The sequence below is a fragment of the Ascaphus truei genome, chromosome 4 (assembly GCF_040206685.1).
Source record: "Ascaphus truei isolate aAscTru1 chromosome 4, aAscTru1.hap1, whole genome shotgun sequence".
NCBI classification, from domain to species: Eukaryota; Metazoa; Chordata; class Amphibia; order Anura; family Ascaphidae; genus Ascaphus; species Ascaphus truei.
In genome coordinates, this window is record NC_134486.1 from 49,700,399 (window position 1) to 49,715,718 (window position 15,320).

The following is a 15,320-nucleotide window of genomic DNA, read 5'->3' on the forward strand; positions in this document are numbered from 1 at the left end:
TTCCTTAGGCTATGCTTATAGTGCAGGCTACGGCGAGGTGACCACGTGATGTCAGCCGTCGTCATTGTAATAGTGACTCCTACACTATGGTGCAGGAGACAAGAGGGTGACCGAGGGCGTGGCGGAGGCATGGCCGTGATCGGTAGCCCTCCTTGGCTGAACCACTCATGTGCTGCTAACATCACTCGGTGATCGCCCAAAAAGTCAAAATCCTTTGACTACCGGCTATCGCGACCGCACGTCTCTCTGCAGTGCCATCGCGCCCACTATGGGCACCCAATACGGACTGCATGTACTTGCTATGGCACTGCGCAACATCGCAATCGCCGTAGGCAGCCTATAAGCGCAGCCTTATAATGCATCTGATCTCAGCCACTATTAGAGAGGGTTGTGGTTCCTTACAGTGCATCTGATCTCAGACACGGTATTGGAGAGGGTTGGGGTTCCTCAGAATGTCACAATATAATTTTAGGGTTCCTTAACCAAAAAAAAGATGAAAAACACTGTGCTACAGCGCAAAATTCAAGATACTTGTGCTCACCTATAAAGCTATGGATAACATGACTCTTCTGTACATCTCTTAACTAATTTCCAAGTACTCACCAAGTATGCAGTATATGCTGTGCTCTTGATCTATGTCTCTCCCCCTACCCTTACTACTTTCTCTCACTCCCTCCTCCGACTTTTCCCTGCTGCATTCCAACGGTGCAATTCTCTACATAGAGGAGTGCAAACTTTTGTTGCTGCGCCCCCCTGCCTTGCCTCCCCCGGTGCTCGCGCCCCCTTTAACTTGGTGTAGCGTCAAATGATGCCGCATGGGTCGTCATGTTACATGACCCGTGGAGTCATTTTACGTGTGCAACATCGCGTTACATGACCCCGTGGCGTAATTTGACTCTGCGTTGTCATGGAGACGAGTCCTGAAGCCATCAGAATCAAAGTAAGTTGAGTTGTAGAGGCCTTACGCGATCCCCCGACATTTAATTTAAATGCCTTGGGGAAGAGCGCGGGGCCTGTGCAACTGCCGTGTCCCCCCAGAAAAATCTCCCGCCCCCCAGTTTGTGCACCCTGCCTTAGACAGCTCTTTTTCTAGTCGAGATTATGTCCTGCACTCCTCTTCCATTTCTGGGTTACAGGATGCCGTGATCACGTTGTCACTTTGAAGTGCTGTGGCCCAACTAACCCACCTCACCCCCCCTTTTTATAGTATGGAAACCAAGGGGGGGGGGGAGTTCTCCAGAACTTAACCAAGCTATTGTTAGCTCCTTTGACACCCCAGTTCCCAAGATAACTCAGTGAAGTTAGCGGTGTTACTTCCTGGTTATTTAAAGTGATTAAATATCCATCCAATAGAAGCAGCAACCGAGGATGTTGCGGCTTTCTATTGGCTGATGAGATTTGGCAGCCATCTTGATTTTGCTAGGTGTAGCACAAACACTGCTAGGTTTCTTGGGAACCAGACGACCATGTGAGCAAAAAATAACATGGTTCAGCTCTGGATGACCCCTTTGTTCCCATGCTGTAAAAAAATATATAAAAGAATCAATCGGACAGGTGGAACTGCTGCTTTAATGTTTGCCATTCTCTGTCAGCGTACATATATAGTGTAGAGACTAAACACTGAAAATATGTTATGCCTGTATTGAGAATGTAGTAAATTGTGTCATCACATTCTTCCCCCTGGAGGTATTTGGAGACTGTTTATTAAAGCCTCCAGGGTCTTTACTGTAAAAAAAAATGGTACAACAGTAGTGAAGAAAACAGTACTAGATTTAACAAGAGTCATTTTGTTAAAGGTAAAGGATTTATTTTATACATCTTGTGCAGTTGTTTTGCACATGTGTTTGCACAATTTAATTGGAATTACATATTTTATAACTTAAATCAAATCTGTAATGTTGTGCTGCACAAGTCATAGCTATGCTCTCTAACCCAAACAAAGTTTATGATCTGGCTTTTCTAACAGATAAGGAAGTTATAAAACTCATACTAATTGATCCCTAAGTGATGTACAAATGTGTAATGTATTTATTGCAGGAGAATAGAACCAGATGCTGATAGTGGCAGCATTTTCTTCCAAGAAAAATGTGCAATTGGTTGCTTTTTAATTACTGTTGCAATTAATGTGCTATTTTTAGATTTATTCTAATCATTGACTTTGCTGTTAAACTTATTTTTTTGTTTGTTTGTTTGTTTTATTTCAAACAGTTTTTTATTTGTTTTTCAGTTATACTCAGGGTAGGGGGTGGCAACAGAACAAAGAAGAAGGGGTGGGTTGGGAACAAAAAAACATCCAACATAATTAAATTGATAATGCATTACAGAAATAATAATAATAATAATAATAATAATAATAATACTAATAATAATAATAATAATAATAATAATAATAATAATAATAACAATAATAATATAAATAATATTTAGTAACAGTAATAGTAATAGAGAATATATGGGGGACAAAGTGGGGGGGAGGCAAGAGACATTAGTGGTAGTAGTCTTAATAATTTTCAGACTTTAGTTTAGCAATTTTTAAGGACTCTGATTTGTCCATTCATAACAAATAATATATGACAATATATCAAAGTCTTCATAAAATTAAATGGTAAAAGGTTGGTATAGGAACAATATAACCAACAAATTTTAACCACAATAATACAATACAAAAATAATATTATTAATAATTATTAATATTCAAAATAATAATTAACCATATTAATAACAAAATACAGCTAAACCCCATTATAACACGTGCACGGGGCCACATAATGAGAATGCATTATAACTGGGATCGCGAAAGAAGGGAAAAAAATGGCCGCCACAATCAGGGGTTCTGCGAGGACTTACCCAGCATCTGCAGCATTCTCCTCTCCCTGCTTCATCAGCTTCCAGAGAGCGAGAGTAGGGAGCTAGGAGAGAAGTGGAGAATATTTATTAGACGGCTGGGGCTGTAAATGTTTGTTTCTAAATCTGTGCAAAAAGGCAGAAGGACTACAAATCCCAGCATACCCTGAGCCTTTCAGAGTGCCGACTGAGAGAGAGGCTTGGAACAAACCCAACCTCCATGGTTGAAGTGCTGGTCCTTGCTCACGGCTGCACACAATCAACAGGTAGGGAAAGTGTGTGTAATTGTGTGTTTCATAGCATTTAAAAAAAAAGTGCATCTAGTTTGTCCCAGTTTCGCTGGATAGTGACCTAAACCAGCTATCTCCTCTACCTAACCCCCATGCAGGGCCGCTGCCGACGGAGTGGGTGTTAAGCCCAAGCTTCCCACAAACAGAGGAACTATGTAACAGGGACTTATCCCTGTTTAAATAAAACAGACAAAGAGCTCTGAGAATCCAGCAGAGATATAGTTAATTGCAGCCACTCAATTAACTAGTCTCCACCTGGACTAATGAGAGCTCTGTAAATAGTGTCATGTGAGATACAGGAAAGATATTTCCCTTACTACATAAGGGTACTGACAAGAGGAAAGTGGCCTTGAGTGCACTGAAGGACTGGGCATTGAAAACAATACAGAAGGGGACCAGACCTCTTTTCCTAGACACAGGATCAAGGAACCTGCCAGAGGCTGGACCCTCCGACACACCAAGACACCTGGACACCACTGACCTGAGGAACCACCTGCTTTAAGGTACCACTGAGACTTTGGGGGTGATATACTGGTAAGGAGCTTATCCCCCCAGTCTTACAGATAAGGACTGAGGAGTGAGTTAGCCCTTACACAGGGATAGGTTTTTGTTGTTTTATGTATATTTTTGTTTGCTGTGTTAATTAAAGGAACAGGCAAGAATGCCTTGCATTAATTTCACCCTAAAAACGGTCTCCATTTTGCATAACTCTGCACACATCTTTTACAGCTCCATTATCATTGGATACACTGTAATGACAAGATAGAATTGTACATGTACTGTTAAATCGCACATGTGCATACTGAACAACAACACTATTGCATTATACAATATTGCAGTAAAACACTTTACTTGACACATCTGTACTTCCAGCCCAATTCACGTCTCATTCTCCTGATGCTGTACATGGACATTGTCAGGTTATGATCCTGCTGCAGAACTTCTTTAACTGTGGCAGCACAACGTTCATCATTTGCATTGCATGTCACAAAAATCAGTACAAGAAACGAGGGAGAAGGGGAAGAGGGAGGGGGTGAGGAGGAAGAGGGGATGAGGGAGAAGGGAGGGAGAGGGGATGAGGGAGAAAGCAGGTAGATGGGATAATGGAGGTAGAAGGTAACAGAATCAATAATATTCTCATTCAATATTATAGTTATAGTAGGACTAGGAGAAGTAAGAAACTTCACCTAACTGGTGCTGCAGGTGTAATAACACGGAGTCACAATGTCAATAGCTGTTCCGAGACAATGTATGCCATAAACACAATAATCAGCAGTGCACAATATATGTATATAGTAACATGATGTCCTGCTCACCATGTAGCCCCATAATAACCCGACATAGGGAATCTGAACTGTGCAGGTGGGGGTTAGCAATGATAGAAACCACACTCACCCCGTTAGTACACAGACGTCAACCCATGGGTATGGGAGGCTGGAGCAATGCAGTGATGCACACGTTGTCAAGTGAGTTCGAATAAGCAATAAACACACGATAATGGCATTGTCTGGAGTCTTGGCGTGGCGTGCTTCATTACGGGAGTAGATAAGAGAAAGGGTAAAACGGAGACTGATCACAGCAAAACAAAAATAGGGCTGGAGGCTTGAATCCAAAACAAAAAGTAATTTATTAATTGCGCATAACAGCAACAGTAAAAAGTCCTCTGACGCGTTTCACACCGAAGAGGTGCTTTATCAAAGAGTGACCAAATGTGAGTAACATCGTTAAATACCCTGACTAATCCTTGAAATCTGTGTATTCGCGCCAAAATCACCTGAAAATCAGGTGTGCAAGATGGAACGAGAAGGCTACATGAGCCTGAATGGGACAAATAACCCGACCAAGGAAACAGTCAGAGTATCACAAAATGGTTAAAAGTAACAAAGTGTTAATATAGGACAACGAAAAAGAGAAAAATAAATAAAAAAGAACATGAAAATGATATAATGAAAAAATCTAAAAGAATATAAATAGAAAAATATATTGAAAACCCACAGGTGAACATATTATTACATCATAGAATCTTAAAAGTGAATAAATAATAAGAAAAAGATTTATTCAAGAAATATATATATTATTAATAAATACTGAAAATGAAAAAAAGAGCATGTGTATCAGACAATGTATATAATGATACCTAAAATAATGTGTGAATATCTAATGAAATATCAAAAATAAATATAATATAACTAAGAAATATAACTAAAGTGAATAAAATAGTGCATCATAAATATTGCAAAAAGCAAATATACATAAATACCAAACATTGTGTACCTCAAATATCTAGGTTATGCAGAATATATAATTAATAAAAAAATATATATATACTCCAACATAAAAATATATATATAATGTAAAGAAATTAATATAAATTAATTGTGATAAAGAAGACCATATAAATATATGGCATAAATAAACCTGATATTAAATTTGGATAATCTCTCTGAATAACTGTTTACATCAAAAATCATATCAATGTACATGACAATGTAAAATTCATCTCAAAAAGTGAATAAATTCCCAATCCTGATTTATGCCGGTCGGCTGTAAAGGGTTCATGCTGAAAATCCAGAACATTTCTCACCTGTTGAGCATGCCCAATCTGTCACCCTCCAGGGGGGTCCAGGGACATGCTCAACAGCCGAGAAAGAGAAGGTCTGAATGGCTCCCTGTGGGCAGTTAGAAAAATGTCTTGACACTGGATGTGTAAGATCATGCTTTTTAATAGCTCTTACATGTTCCATAATCCTTAATTTCAGGCATCTAATTTTGTGACCTATGTAGTGTCTGCCACAGCCACAGTTCAGAATATAAACTGTGTAAGTGGAATTGCAATTAATAAATGTAGAGATCTTTATATTCCCCTTAGGTTTTAAATATTTAATACTCTTAATGGGAATGGCATATTGGCAGACAGCACAGTGACTGCACTTATAGAACCCTTTAGGAACAGTGGTGATGTGTGACAGGGTACGAGACGAGAACAGACTGGGCGAAAGAAAGCCAGCCAAAGATTTGGCTTTGCGAAAAACAAATGTCGGTCCATCATTGATGAAAGGATTTAAATCTACTGTACATCTAGTTTTAAAGTGTCCCAATGTTTTTGGACAATTTAACTTATAGAATCAGCTTGTCTACTTTGTTGGGTGATGAAAAATGGAACAATATTTTGGGAAACCTGTTTAGAGGGATCCCTAAATCTGTGGGTTTTGCCTTGACTATCAAATAAATCAGAACGTTCTAATGATTTGAATGTATTGAGGGCCTCCATGACATGGGTTCGATTGTATCCCTGTGTTAAAAATCTATGGACAAGATCCATGGACTGAGTAAGAAATGCCTCATCTGTGGAGCATAATCTCCTCAATCGCATGAATTGGCCTTTGAGGATACCTTTCTTGAGGGGTCTGGAATGATTACTATCAGCCCTCAAGAAGGCATTACGAGAATTTGGCTTCCTATATATGTCAGTTTGAATTGATCTACAAAGATCTATGTACAACATGATGTCCAGATAATAGATATGGTGAAAATCTAAAACATAAGTAAATGTGAGATTATATTGATTGATATTTAAAGTATTAAAGAAAGTTTAAAAAGTAGAGAAATCATCGTCCCAAATGAAAAGGAGATCGTCAATATAACGTCTGTAGAATTTGATGTGATGTCTGAAAGGATTGTGATCCCTGAAAATAAAAATAGACACCTCAACCCCATAAATAAATTAGCATATGAAGGTGCGAAATAAGTGCCCATAACAGTGCCATCTAAAAAGTTTTCTTATAGAAGAAGATACATACATATATATGCTTATAATTTTTTAGGGCTGGTTTGGCTTGACCAATATACTTATTTTTTAATTTTTTTTCATATTCTGGATTACCAGTAATACATGCATATGATCCCTGATATATTTTACTACAATACAACATATCTAGCATGTTTAGTAATACTATCATGTGTGAACTTATGTTCAAAGATATATTGAGTCTTTAATCAAGATTTGATGTTAGCTGTATATATTGAATTAGTTATGTATATGAGGGGTTAATAGGACAGTATGTTTTCGTGGGCTTTTTCATTTTAAATGTGCAGGCTTAGACCACGTCTCCCCACTCCAAGACGAAACGCTGTTCCCAGCATGAAACGCGTTGAGGGGGAGATCGTGGTGTAGCCGTGTGTCTGTGAGGCGCCAATAAAGTTTTTTCTACTAACCCGGAAGTGCCTTGAAGTTTGTCACGGGCTGTGGTGCCAGAACTCTCTCCCACCATGTCAGTTATAAGCTGTATCTTCAGTGGATTAAGGTGGTTCATTATGGTGGCAATAGGGGCAAGATAGCGCTGCCTTCGAATTTGCACAGAAATATTATGGATGAAATAAAACGTTGTTTCATTATGACCCCGGTTCTTTTCCGAGCTGTGAAAGACAATATAAATGCCTTTTTAAGGCATACAATTTCATCTTCCCTGGAACACCCACGGCTATGGGGACGAACACTTATTTAATTCATTTCAAAATAATAAACGAAACATTTCCTGGGAATGTTTTTCATCTAATAAAAAATAAGTTTTGTTTTATAAAGTGTTCACTGGTTTCATTGCTTTAAGACGTTTTTATTCTTTAGCAGTAAATGTAATACACTTACAGTAGTACCGTACATAAAGTACTAAGGTTTTCATGTAACATACAGTACACATGCAGTACAGTGAGTGTCACTTAACCTAGCCCTTGTCACATGTAACTGCAGTACATGTTCAGCCTAGCCCTTGTCATCGTGTAACATGCTGTACACATTCAGCTTAGCCCTTGTCATCATGTAACATTAGATTGTAAGCTCCTCGGAGTAGGGACCTCTTCCTTAATGTTACTCTTATGTCTGAAGCACTTATTCCCATGACCTGTTATTTATATTGTTATTTATATGATTACAACATGTATTACTACTGTGAAGCGCTATGTATATTTATGGCGCTATATAAATAAAGACATACAATACAACATGCAGTACAGTGAGTGTCACTCAACCTAGCCTTTGTCATCATGTAACATGCAGTGCACATTCAGTCTAGCCCGTGTCATCATGTAACATGCAGTACACATTCAGTCTAGCCCGTGTCATCATGTAACATGCAGTATATATTCAGTCTAGCCCGTGTCATCATGTAACATGCAGTACAGTTTTTCCTACAGCTAGAGGGGAGGGGACACAATAACTCGCGATCACCGACTTGATTTTCTGGCTGGTATTGCATATAATGCCACATATTGAATTTCTGCCGCCTTCAGGTCTTACTTCACCCAGGTTAAAACCGTGGATAGCTCGTGTAAATTTCTTGGAAAATTTCACGTAAGGAACAGGCTCAGGTCAGGAAAACCCCGGATACAAACAGACTATACCTGTACCTTATATCATGTGTCGTTCTTCTTTATTGCAGTCTGTGCTGAAAAGCTGTGTTATAAGACATGCATATGCTTATAGGGGTGCATGTTAAAATGGATATGAAGCAAAAGGAGACACAGTGTGCTCATTTGCATGACATGTCCCAGAATCGCTTGCTGCAGTGGAAGCACTGTATGTGAGAAGATAATGATGAAAAGCAGAGTTGCAGACTTGTCTGAGCTATGTCAATGTGCTCAGAAGCGATAGTTTTATTTGCTGGATATCAAGGACAGATTGTATTACATAAAAATAAGATACATCTGACAAATACAAGTTGCATACACAGTAGCTCCCTTTATGAGCATCAATAAATGTGCATATGTAAGTTGAGAAGGATAAAATAAACCACCGTCTCCCAAAAATATATAAGTAAAAGAGATGTTTTCCCCCGTAAATATATTCTAAGCTCTTTATTCTGCATTACATAAGACACAATCGTATGGTTTAGATTAGTAACATCATGCTGACACTTCCAGCATCCAAAGAGGTTGTTAAAATGAAGTTTGACTTCATGCATATGGGCACCTAACATGTTTAAATATATGTTTTACAACTACAGGAAGAACACTGAAGACAAAGTTGACATTATAATCAAAATAACAGGTTATATCAGCTATATTTGTTACTCTTCTAGACGATAGAACACACTACATTAATGATATTGTTGTGAGCAACTTTATCTTTAAGATATATATTTTTATTTTTTATTTTGTTCTTTTTATCTTTTGATATTTATTGTCATCTTGTGTTATGATATATTTATTTCATATTTTTTCTTTAGATGCAATCATATGTGGAGTGAGATACATGAAGTTATCCACCCTTATTGCATTCCTTTAGTACATGTACAGGCTTTTTGTTTATTTGCATTTCCTATTTACAAATGTAGCTTTGGTATTGCTCCCACAGATGCATTATGGTGAGATATTCTGTGAAATTCTTTGTTATCTCTGACAATTAATCCTATGGAAACTCTGTGATTTTCTGCACTATAATGCATTATTAGTAGTTAAAACAAAGCTTGCTATTCTGTATTTAGTTTTCTATATTTACAGCTGGTGTGAAGAGTTGAATCATTTGTATGATGTCCATTTTAGGGCATCCTGGTGTATTATACATCATCCTCCTTCTTCCAAAACACTGTCCTCCGTTCTACTAAACTCTCTCCTTTCTCCTCCTAAATGTCCTCCCTGCTGCTAAATTCCGTAATCCCTCCTCCAAAACTCTGAAATCTGAAACTATGACACACTAGGTCTAGTGAGAGGAGAGAGGAGAGAGGAGAGAGGAGAGAGGAGAGAGGAGAGAAGAGAGATGTGTAAAGTTGCGAGAAGTTGTAAATAAATAGTTTAAAATGCCAAGTAGTGCTACATTTTTCTCCTGCTTCTCCTTGGGAATTATGGTGAAAAAGGTCTGCTTGTTAGCTGGTGAATTTTGAATAGATTTTTGGAACCGTGTAAGGGAGAACCTACACACTGTACATTTGATAATGTGTTGTACACCTATATGTTATGTATTTAAATAATTATAAATGAGACAGATACATTCTTAATTTCATAGAACTTGCTAAAATATATGAAGCCTTAAGGTGCTGGTGGTCAGAGATGTTCGCAGGATCCCCAGGCTTCTAAGGCATTGTTTATAGTGCACGGCTGTCGCCAGAGCAATCCATGCACTGTGATGGGGAGGCGTGGCTGTGACATCATGAGGCTGGTTCGCACTCATTGGCTGAACCACTCACATGACGCGGCGTTGATGCGCCTGTCACGCGAAAAATCTAAATAATTTGTCGGCTCAAAATTCTGCTGCACGGTCGCTCTTCCTCGCTCGCACGGTCGCGCACACTATGGCCGGCCCGATAGAGCAACTGTATTTTGTTCGCACGCCGTTGCACGTGCTGTCGTGCGCACTATAATCACAGCTTAATTGAAGATTCTGACATGGGCAACATGTGAAAAGACTGAGAGCTGACTCCAACTTTGATGAACTTAGGGACTTATTGAATAAGATGTAAACAATTAACAGCTTTAACATGGTCAGCCCAGTCCTGGGTCAGTTTTTCCAGGGGCACAGTATTTAAGTTGTTTGAGGAACCGCCAAGTGGAGACATATGTCAAGACCTCAGGAACAGATAGGACCTCAGTGGCCGAAACAGCAGGGCAAGCAAGGAAGCATCAGGTTCATCAGCGGGGGTCCAGGGAAGGCGGCAATCATCATGGTCGGGGTCACAAGCAGGAGTCCAGGGCAGGCGGCAATCATCATGGTCGGGGTCACAAGCAGGGGTCCAGGGCAGGTGGCAAGAATTGTGGTCAGAGTCACAAGCAAGGGTCGATAGCAGGAAATCCACAGTGACAGAGGCAGGGACAGGGCAAGAACAAATGGGGACAAACCTAGTGCAGGTAAGGGCCTTTATTACGGAACAGATAAAGGAACAAGCTTATGCATAAGTCAGGGAACACAAAGCATAGACAAGGATGCACAAGAAACAGGAAACTATAAGGACAGAGGACAGGAGCACAAGGGGAGACAGACAGACAGAGGAACCCCAGAGCAGACAGAAAACAGTAGCACACCCAGTGGACAGACAAGGGAACTGTGACTCAGAGCAGGATGTCTAGGTGACTCTGACAGCTTATCACATGGTCAGACCAGAGGACATTGCCACTGGTTAAGCCAGGGGTATATAGCTCAGAGCCCTTCTAATATGGATCCAAACAGAGAACCCAATGCTTCCACCATAAAGTTTGCTTAATTGGCTAGAGGCTCTGTAACAGGGGAGTTATCTCTGTTCAAGTAATGTGCCTCTAATCCAGCAGTGTGGTGGTTAACTGCTGGTAGCCAATTAACAAACACCACCTGCCTGATTAGATTGCTTAGAAAAGCCTGTCTTTTGAGACAGGAAGTGAGACTCCTTACCTGAGCTGAACTTGGAGACACTTGTCTTGAGCCCTGCCAGAAGAAACAGCAGAGCTACTTTCAAGACACAGGGGAAACTTCTAAACCTGAGGAAAAGGGAGCTGAACCAGGTACAGAGAAGATTTTCCCTCCAAACCACAAGGAACAGATAAGACTTTCATTTATGAGACTTTCTATATCTGCTTATTTCATGCTATATGTTTGGGGCTTGGAGACATGCTTAGTTGTGAACCGCATAGTATTTCACTAGAAATACTCCCAAGTGAATAGAAGCTTTGTTTACCCCTTGTTTGGATGGTTTCCTGATGTTAAGGAAAAGGCGCAATAAAAGGCTTATTTAATTTCACTATAACCAGACTTCCTTGCATACCTCTGTGAGCGTCCGCCTAAATATGGTGTCCGAAGTGGGACGAGAGGGGTTCTTGAAGTTAAGGAACCCGGAGTTTGGCTGTGAATTTTTTTTATGCTTTTTGCCTACAAACAGTCTGAGCAACTTAAAAAAAAAAAAAATCTCATGCAGCAGAGTTCAGAGTTAAAGTGATACACACCACTGCACTGAAACTTACAAAACCACAGATGGACTCTTTTCCCCAATCCCAAGAGGAGAGAGAGAGAGACTGCTGAAGCATGTGAACCTTATTTGCCTATCACAATAAAGTGTAATATGGTCATTGAAATAGGGGTTTGCCTTCCAGCCATAGTCAGGGTTCAAGAAGTGAGTTAGCCCTTGAAAGGGATAGGCATTTGTTATTTTCAAATGTTTAGCTGAAGCAGTGAATACAAATGGTGACCCATGAGTGGTATTGATTCTGCAAGTACAGGCTGCCACACCGCATAGGACTACCAGTTGTGAATGGAGAATATGCAGAAAAATATGAAAATTGATGCAAGACTGTGCTGAAGCAGGTGAATTTTCAGTAAACAAGTGCTGAGGGTAAAATTGCCTACTAGATAAAAAAGGAATTGCTGAACTGTGTAAAAAGTATCCCAAAGTGTGAAGAGTGAATGTCATAATACCCAAAGTTAAGACTGAACTCAAGCAGAAAACCACATTATTTGGTTGAAGCAGAGAGATTATACCTAGCAAGTAAATGGTATAAAGCAAATAGATGTTTTTACCTAGCAACTGCACATCTTGTATACCTGATGAGAGAAAATGCATGCACAGTACTGCTGATATTGTAAAACTTATCCAAGAAAGAAAAATTCTACAGAGATGCCTGTGAGAGCTACGACCTCTACAAGCAAAATATGCCCACCTGCAGGACTACCACAATTGGGGGTTCTAGCAAATACAGTGGCAACAGCTGCAATAGCGCCTCCTGAGGTCAGGAAGAAAATTACACCTGATAGCCTAAAAATAGAGGACAAGATGCAGCGTTCCTGTAATGAACCCGACCTCACGGAAGAGTGGCCCTTCCAGTCCAATAAAGAGGAAGACATCTCTTACGGGGAACTCGAACCGAGTCACATCCACAAAACACCCCAAAAATGGTGGGGGTGCCTGAACTCGGCACAAACAGAAAAGACCGCCCTCTATGATGACGAATATTGTCGACAAGAGAAAGAGCGGGAGCAGCAGATCACCCAATATTTCTGTCAGCTAAAGCAACTGCAAGAAAAGCCTGGGGTATATAATGAAGCTGCTAAAGTATCAAATAAAGAAGGAGACCCCAGTATTCCAGATGGGACGGAGTCATCCAATACAAAAAAGCGGAAAAAGAAAAAGAAAAGCGATTCTTCACTTACCGTGGAAGGAACAGACACGTCCGCAGATCCTGTGGAGGAAAAGGGGGACCGAGTTGCCCTGCAGCCTAAAGAAAATGGAGAAGTCGTCTCACGGTTAACCGAATATCCAGAGGGCCCAAGGCAGAAGTCGTGTACCCCAAAGAAGTGTCTGTCCAGTGCCAACACTGAGGAACCCTCAACCAACCATCCCACGGAAGTGGAGCCGGGACCAGTGAGTTACGATTACTTGACCAGCCCTGAAGATGCCCTGAAAAATGCCAGGCATGACAGTGAAATGCTGCGTGAACAATTGAAACAAAAGGAAGATGGCTACACAGAGCTACAGAAAAATAATGTGAGGCTACAAAAAGATGTGCTCACAATTTACTCTTTAGCCAGGACAGGATTGGACGATCTCAAGACTGAGCTAGATACTGCAAATCCTACTATTTCCACCATGGATGAAAAGCAAAGCCAATCTGATAAAATGGTGGCTACGCTAAAGCGGAAGTATGAGGAGGCACTGAAGAAGATGACAGTCTTCCGGCAAGAGGTTCACACACTTCGCATAGAGCTGAATGCCTCACAACAGGAGGTCAACAGTGTCCGGATAGAGGTGGACGTATCTCAGAAAGAGGTTCAGACACTCCGCAGAGCACTGGATGCCTCACATCATGAGACCAACAGCTGCCGCACAGACCTGGAAGTTTCCTGAAAGGAACTACACAGTCTCACTGAGGAGCTGGACATTTCTAAAGAAATGATTGTCAATCTTAAAACAGATCTCCAAGTCTCCCAGAAGGAGCTTCAGACCCTCACCCTAGAGAAGGATGTCTCACGCCAGGAAACTGTCATTCTCAAAGCAGATGTGCGTAAATAGAAGGAGGACTGCAAAGAGGCCCTGAATAGTACAGAGACTGAAAAAGGAGAAAATTTAAGATTACAAAGAAAAAAATTAAAACTCAAAGAAGAAAATTTTCAGTTGACAGACGAAGTCAAGGAAAAGAATGAAAAGCTACACGAGCTTAAGGAAACAAATAGACTTTTGGAAGGTGAGAAGTTTGAAGCAGAGCACCGACTGCAGAACCAACTGCAAGGTCTGCGTACGCACCTCGAGAAGGCCGAGGAGAAGCAGCGAACTCTGCAGGAAGAAAATCTGCAGGCTGTTAAAGAAATTCAAGTGCTGCAGGAACGTCTGATGACCCAGTATGTCCCCGCAAAGCAGCATGAGAAACTAAAGTCTACCCTGAGCATCACCAAAGCATCGCTAGAGGCCAATCTTAGAACCCAGGTGACCTGGCACAAAAGGGAGCACAAGAAGGTCCAGAAACTAAAACAAGTAACTGTGGCCCGAACAAAGAAATTCATAGTGCTTCACAATGCAATAAAAATGTGGAAGCAAGCTCAGAAAAAGCAAAGCGTGCAGATAAATTCCTCTCGCGGATGAGATTACAGTCCTACAAGGACAAGTATTGACCCTGACTAAGCGTCAGTATCCCCCAGCCTCAAAAACCCATGAAGACAAGGGTACAGTGAGAGCTGGGAATACCGCTCATCTGAAAGACAAGGTTGCAAAATTTGAACCACCTAAACAAGCACTAGCAAAACCTTCAGCCACCCAACAGGCAACAAAAGAAGGTACACATGCTGAATCAAAACCAGAAGAATCCTTAGCTGATGAAGCTGAAAAGATGGGACATTCTCTGGAAGTGGGTGTGGAATTGCAACTTAACCCCAAAGAGGCTGAACTAGCAACCCCATTGAGTGGGAAAAGGGCAGAGAGACAGCTTCAAGAGCGGAAAACTCAAAGGGCTGTTTTGAAATGCTCTGCAACTGCTGCCATATAGTATGCCTACAATAAGACAAGCACCCGACGCGAGGGAAATCTCATGACCGCACACGTAGCAAAAAGACTATACTTAGAAAAAGTCCTCCTCGAGCGACTGAGGAGTGCTGATTTCAAGCACCTTCAGGAGGAGACACGAATAAACTGGAGAAAGGGCTCCAATCCCAGCAGGACTGAGGGTTCTCTTCCTCCATCCACTCTCATTCAAGTCATAGAGATATCTAGAATGAGAGTGGAAGGATGGGCTTTGGCCGTGGCA